At 43.6% G+C, this 6,802-nt stretch overlaps 1 non-coding gene across 1 annotated transcript; it reads right to left on the reverse strand.

The window, feature by feature from the left end:
• Positions 1–5,920: 5,920 nt before the first annotated feature.
• Trnal-caa (transfer RNA leucine (anticodon CAA)) lies at positions 5,921–5,995 on the reverse strand. Its single transcript has one exon. It is a non-coding gene; the product is annotated as a tRNA-Leu (tRNA).
• Positions 5,996–6,802: the final 807 nt, after the last annotated feature.

Here is a 6,802-nt window from a genome sequence, read left to right on the forward strand (position 1 = left end):
GTAGTATAAGAATGGAAAAAAAGGATTCACAGAGCCATATTGGCTCATGTGACCTTGTAATAATAACAAACAAATGAAAGATGCAGAAGAGCTACTTCGAGAATTTTTATAAAAGTGCTAGATGCATAGAAATTGAATAAACAAAATAAATGTACCTTCGCGCAAAAGCGCAGACGTTTCCAAGAAACATAAAGGTACCGTTCCTTACTGCTAGCATAAAAAATTAATACATACACATAACAAAATAAGATAAATATGAGTGCTGTCTGAGGCGCCTTGTCACAGTTCACGCGGCTCAACCCGTCATAGGTTCGAGTCCTCCCTCTGGGATGGGTGTATGTGTTGTCCTTTGCGTATGTTCGTTTAAATTAAAACTCTGTGCCACACCGAGACTCGAACTCGGGACCTTTGCCTTTCGCGGGCAAGTGCTCTACCAACTTTTTTTCAAATCTACTCGTAATTTTGTTAGTTTTCGTTGGTTTTATCTGCTCGGGGCGGACGTCGCAACACACCCGTTTCAGTTCGTCGTCGATCCACTAACGCAGTTTTTTTTATTACAGAGGGCAACTAACTCTCCGACCGAACACGCTGAGTTACCGTGCCGGCACCAACTGAGCTACCCAAGCACGACCCACGACCCACGACCCGTCCTCACAGCTTCAATTCTGCCAGTACCTCCTCTCCTACCTTCCAAACTTCACAGGAGCTCTTCTGCGAACCCTGCAGAACTAGCTCTCCTGGTCCCATAGAACATTACCACGAATTTCCAAAATGACTACAGAGTGGATGTGTTTAGATATAAAATATTCTTAGAACATTAAAAAAATGGTTCAAATGGCTCTGAGCACTATGGGACTTAACATCTATGGTCATCAGTCGCCTAGAACTTAGAACTACTTAAACATAACTAACCTAAAGACATCACACAACACCCTCTTCGAACATTAACAACAATGTGTAGACCGTTCATAGCAAGAAAACGGGAGGAGGGAGAAGAAGGGACCAAAGCAGGTGTTACAGTGCAAGTAACAAAGCTCATTATGTAGAATGAAGCTTTGGAAAACGGCGAGAATTGCCAAGAAACGAAAAGGTGCAATATTATTACTGTCTTTATGAAACGTTAGGACGTATGAAAATGAGAATAAGGTAGAATGTCATAGGAAACAGCTTATTTGTGTTTATTGATAGAACAGTAACAACACTGAGCAACGTGTCCATTATTCTCATTTTGTATGTCTTAACCATGTGGCGTAAATGTTCGCCTCTAAGTGAAGATCTTTTCACTAATCTGTTCATGATTTTTATGTTCACATCTTGAAACTTTTATACATACGAGGAGCATATTGCCGCTAGGTATGTTTTTGCCTCAAGTTCCTTGTGACTAATAGTGATAGTTGCTCTTATGTTTCACTATTCTAATTCTGTTTTGTGATCCATATATCTTTACAATTTTTTCAAAGATAACTGACAATGGGTAAGTCGGAAACGTGTCATATTACGAGCAATAAAATCATTCTGTTTGAAGAATGAAATTTTGATTAGCGACGAATCCATCCTTGATGCAGTGCTACTGTTCATAAATGAAGCAAGTTAATCAACACGAGCAATGATTTCATGAAAGTGGTTGGAACATGCGTCTTGCGAATTTACGCTCAGAATGGTTTAAATCTGTATTACACTTATCACTAGCATTCCCGCAAATATGAGACTGGATTCGCGTCGCACTTGCCAGTTCTGGACTGGAGCCTCCTCGTGTGACTCCGGCACTGCCGCGCTACTCGTTACGTGAGGGGGCGCGAGGCGCTGGTGACAGGCAGAAGACTGTCTGCTGTCAACTGGCGGCGCCGACTGGGCCTGTAGCGCCTAATTAGCTCCACAAGCGGCCTAACGAGTCGGCCGTGTTATGAATTCGTCTGGCGAGCGCCGCTCCCAGATACCTGCGTGTCCGCCAGCTGCCGCGGTGTAATTGACTCACCCGAGGAAATTCAACCCTCAGCCGCCTTCCTCGCGATAGATGCCAGACGCGGTAAACAAGGCGCCTGTTTATTTTATCGCAAATTGGATCGTTAAACTTGTTCATTCCGGGAAGTGTAAATGAATTCCCCCATGTGGGCGTCAGAAGCAGGCATTATTTCTTCCTCGGTGCGGCGTCAGACTTGTGATCAACGTCGATGTCGTAAATAATAATCAGTCTATAACGCCAAATCACACGCTTTGGTTGGCTGGACGCGAGTGCTCTTAGTTTTAGCCGTGCTGTGCAACGAGGTCGTTCGCGGGCGTTGCACGTAATAACGGACGAGTTTTCTTACCATGAAACTCGGCGAGTTTTCTGTCATAGTAAGTAGCCGTAGCGGTCAGCAAGAACTCGTTCCGAATAATTCTTCAGTCCAGAACAAATGGGCAAAGTAAAACGCAGTGTTCACTAATCTCAGGGGAATTGATACATACTAAGCGTACTGCCTTGGGGAAAAACAGCGACCGTTTTGTTAGCGGAATATGTTTTCATATGGCCATACAGGTGGGTCCATTACCCTATTTGAATTCTGATAAGTCATCATCAAAGGGTCTGCTTCAAAAGAGAGAAATAAGGGGATAGTAAAATACCAAAGAACAAATTTACAATATCTAGCTTCTATAGACAATTACACCCACTTGAATACGTTACATAGCAACTCGTCAAAGTACAAAGTTATATAGTCAAAATACAACGTTTTTTTAAATTTTTATTAATTAGTTTTTTGGTCTCTACTGATACATCCATGTACATGCAATTTTTAATACGAGAATCCACAATACTTACAATTAGCAAGTTTGTTTAGCTGGTTTAAGTAGGTCAGACACAACAATTTTGCTTACGTGCGCAACTACTGTAGTTACAATGAGCGTTCGGAGTTAGTTTGTGATACTGCATTAGGTAACTGAAAATAAAACAGAGTGTAAAATAGTGAGAGTTAAAACGTACTACATAAATAAATAATTAAGAGATTTGTATTAGTTGCAGAAGTAACAGCAATATATTTTCTGTATATGTCCTAGAAGGCCACTTTACATACAACTAACGATTCCTTGTTGTGGCCACGGTTTTGGTGTACTTCGTGCGTTAAGTTTTTACTGTGCAGTGGCATAGATGTTTCATGGTTCCTGTAACTTTAATTATGTTCTTCTGTGTAATATAAGCCATGTTTAGTAGTGAAATAATCAATAACTGACACACAAAAGTAGAAAAGGAAGAGTTAGTTACAGCTAGTTGTTTCAAGTAGTGTAAATTAACAGGCAAGTTCGTATTTAAAAGTTTTTCCAATCTCAATTTAACAGTGGCTCATCTAATTGCATATATCTGTATTACATATTTAATTTTTCTGCACACAGGAATGAGTGAGTTCCTTGTATACCCTACAGTGTTTCGTCGGCGGGAGCGCCAGTGCAGATGTTGAAAGAAGACATTATAACGCCGCCAGACGCCGAATTAGAGTTGTGCATTGTCGTCTTCCATTGCCACATCCAAAGAAAAAGTGTTTCACGTCTGCCGTGATTCCACGTTCAGAAAGTGGTGACACAACAGCACGAATGAGGTGTAGATGTAGTCTAAAGCACGCGTGATTCGAGCTCAGTCGTGCTACAGCGGACGCTAACTTTCTGCCTCCACACGCTCTTCGTGAATTAAGGTTATTACTGATTGTCCACTAGCATAATGCCCGATGTTACCTATATTTGTCCCATCCAATTTTCACTTGTCTGTGTTTTAGTGTTTGTCGGTACTTCAGGAAAAAAATGTTCAAATGGCTCTGAGCACCATGGGACTGAACTGCTGAGGTCATTAGTCCCCTAGAACTTAGAACTAGTTAAACCTAACTAACCTAAGGACATCACAAACATCCATGCCCGAGGCAGGATTCGAACCTGCGACCGTAGCGGTCTCGCGGTTCTAGACTGCAGCGCCTTTAACCACACGACCACTTCGGCCGGCGGTACTTCAGGAAGTTTTTCTTCGGCATCATACAGGGTGTTACAAAAAGGTACGGCCAAACTTTCAGGAAACATTCCTCACACACAAAGAAAGAAAATATGTTATGTGGACATCTGTCCGGAAACGCTTACTTTACATGTTAGAGCTCATTTTTTACTTCTATTCAAATCACATTAATCATGGAATGGAAACACACAGCAACAGAACGTACCAGCGTGACTTCAAACGCTTTGTTACAGGAAATGTTCAAAATGTCCTCCGTTTGCGAGGATACATGCATCCACCCTCCGTCGCATAGAATCCCTGATGCGCTGATGCAGCCCTGGAGAATGGCGTATTGTATCACAGCTGTCCACAATACGAGCACGAAGAGTCTCTACATTTGGTACCGGGGTTGCGTAGACAAGAGCTTTCAAATGCCCCCATAAGTGAAAGTCAAGAGGGTTGAGGTCAGGAGAGCGTTGAGGCCATGGAATTGGTCCACCTCTACCAATCCATCGGTCACCGAATCTGTTGTTGAGAAGCGTACGAACACTTCGACTGAAATGTGCAGGAGCTCCATCGTGCATGAACCACATGTTGTGTCGTACTTGTAAAGGCACATGTTCTAGCAGCACAGGTAGAGTATCCCGTATGAAATCATGATAACGTGCTCCATTGAGCGTAGGTGAAAGAACATGGAGCCCAATCAAGACATCACCAACAATGCCTGCCCAAACGTTCACAGAAAATCTGTGTTGATGACGTGATTGCACAATTGCGTGCGGATTCTCGTCAGCCTACACATGTTGATTGTGAAAATTTACTGGCGGTGAATCGAAGAAGTACAGTACATACTGACGAAACTAAAATGAGCTCTAACATGGTAATTGAGCGTTTCCGGACACAAGTCCACATAACATCTTTTCTTTATTTGTGTGTGAGGAATGTTTCCTGAAAGTTTGGCCGTACCTTTTTGAAACACCCTGTATATTGCCTGTTTGGCCAGTCTGCCAAAATATTGTTTCCTTTTAACTCATAATTACCTTTGATGCCAGAACATTTTCACTTGCCGTTTACTGTTTTGGATGTCTTTCAATAGTCTAACTATTTTGTGTGCTATGGCTGATTCATTTTTCCGGCGTTGTTTTTAGCAGAGCGAGTGCTGATTTGGAACCTGATAGAATAATGTTACTTCTTTCAGTAATATACTGAATAGAAACAAGAGCTTCCAGAGTTGCGTTACGTGTGTTGCCTTTTGTTAGTTTCAATTTTCTATCATATTACTCTCTAGTGTCTCAATAACCACTGCCGGCGCCATCCTCATTTTAGACCCATATGTACATCTGAAATGTGAAGCCTGTAACGCGAAGCATACTGTACAAGCCCTCGTACCCGACTGCCTAGATAGCACGAATCACTTGGCTCCGCAGCGCACTTTTAGGCGAAGGCGAAGGTGCACAAAGTGCCTCTTCTCAGTATCGTTCTTCCAGTGCTAATAAAAAATTGTTACAAAAGTGAAATCTGGAATAAATCGATGACTTCATGCTAGTGAGAGCGTACTCAGCATGATAGGAAATTAAATATGACTTATACTTTATCAAATACTAATAAATGAATATGCCTCCCACCCCACCCACGCCTCAGCTTCTGCAGTATCACCCGAACTACGCAGTGAATCTTGGGATGGAATTCTATGGGTTCAAAACCAGAAATGTCACTGTGCGTACCGGCAAGTCGGAGATTTAAAAAGAGACTCGCTCCTCAGACTTATTTTACATCCGAACGGTTCAATGCCGTATATGGGTTCCTTTCAAAACTTGAGCTACTAATTACCCCGTGCAGCCTCTAGAACCAGTAAGAGGAATTGTGAAACCCCTTGAATAAGAAGAATATAGCAACCTTAACTTATGGAAGTAAAGTGAAGACGGAATACAGGTCGGGAACTGAAAGTTCCTGAGAGATTAAAACTGTGTGCCGGACCGAGACTCGAACTCGGGACCTTTGCCTTTTGCGGGCAAGTGCTCTACCAACTGAGCTACCCAAGCACGACTCACGCCCCGTCCTCACAGCTTTACTTCTGCCAGTACCTCGTCTCCTACGTTCCAAACTTTACAGAAGCTCTCCTGCGAACCTAGCAGAGCTAGCACTCCTGAAAGGAAGGATATTGCGGAGACATGGCTTAGCCACGGCCTCGGGCATGTTTCCAGAATGAGATTTTCACTTTGCAGCGGAGTGTGCGCTGATATGAAACTTCCTGGCAGATTAAACTGTGTGCCGGACCGAGACTCGAACTCGGGACCTTTGCCTTTAGCGGGCAAGTGCTCTACCAACTGAGCTACCCAAGCACGACTCACGCCCCGTCCTCACAGCTTTACTTCTGCCAGTACCTCATCTCCTTCGCCGGAGAGCTTCTGTAAAGTTTGGAAGGTAGGAGACGAGGTACTGGCAGAAGTAAAGCTGTGAGGACGGGGCGTGAGTCGTGCTTGGGTAGCTCAGTTGGTAGAGCACTTGCCCGCGAAAGGCAAAGGTCCCGATTTCGAGTCTCGGTCCGGCACACAGTTTTAATCTGCCAGGAAGTTTCATATCAGCGCACACTCCGCTGCAGAGTGAAAATCTCATTCAGGTCGGGAACTGATCAACTGAGAGAATCGTCGGGCGAGCACTGAAAGGATTATGATGCGAACTGGGCGTGGAAATGCGGCTAAGGGTGGGAGAATGTGACCAACCTGAGACCATTTATACCATGCCGGTAGGTGGTGTCGGTGAATGGAACAGGTGTAACTGCACGGACGATAACACTGACGTTCGTGGAGTCACATCACCAGTTCACTGCCACTGCCTATCTGCATGGTC

Source organism: Schistocerca nitens, chromosome 1 (assembly GCF_023898315.1).
Source record: "Schistocerca nitens isolate TAMUIC-IGC-003100 chromosome 1, iqSchNite1.1, whole genome shotgun sequence".
Lineage (NCBI taxonomy): Eukaryota > Metazoa > Arthropoda > Insecta > Orthoptera > Acrididae > Schistocerca > Schistocerca nitens.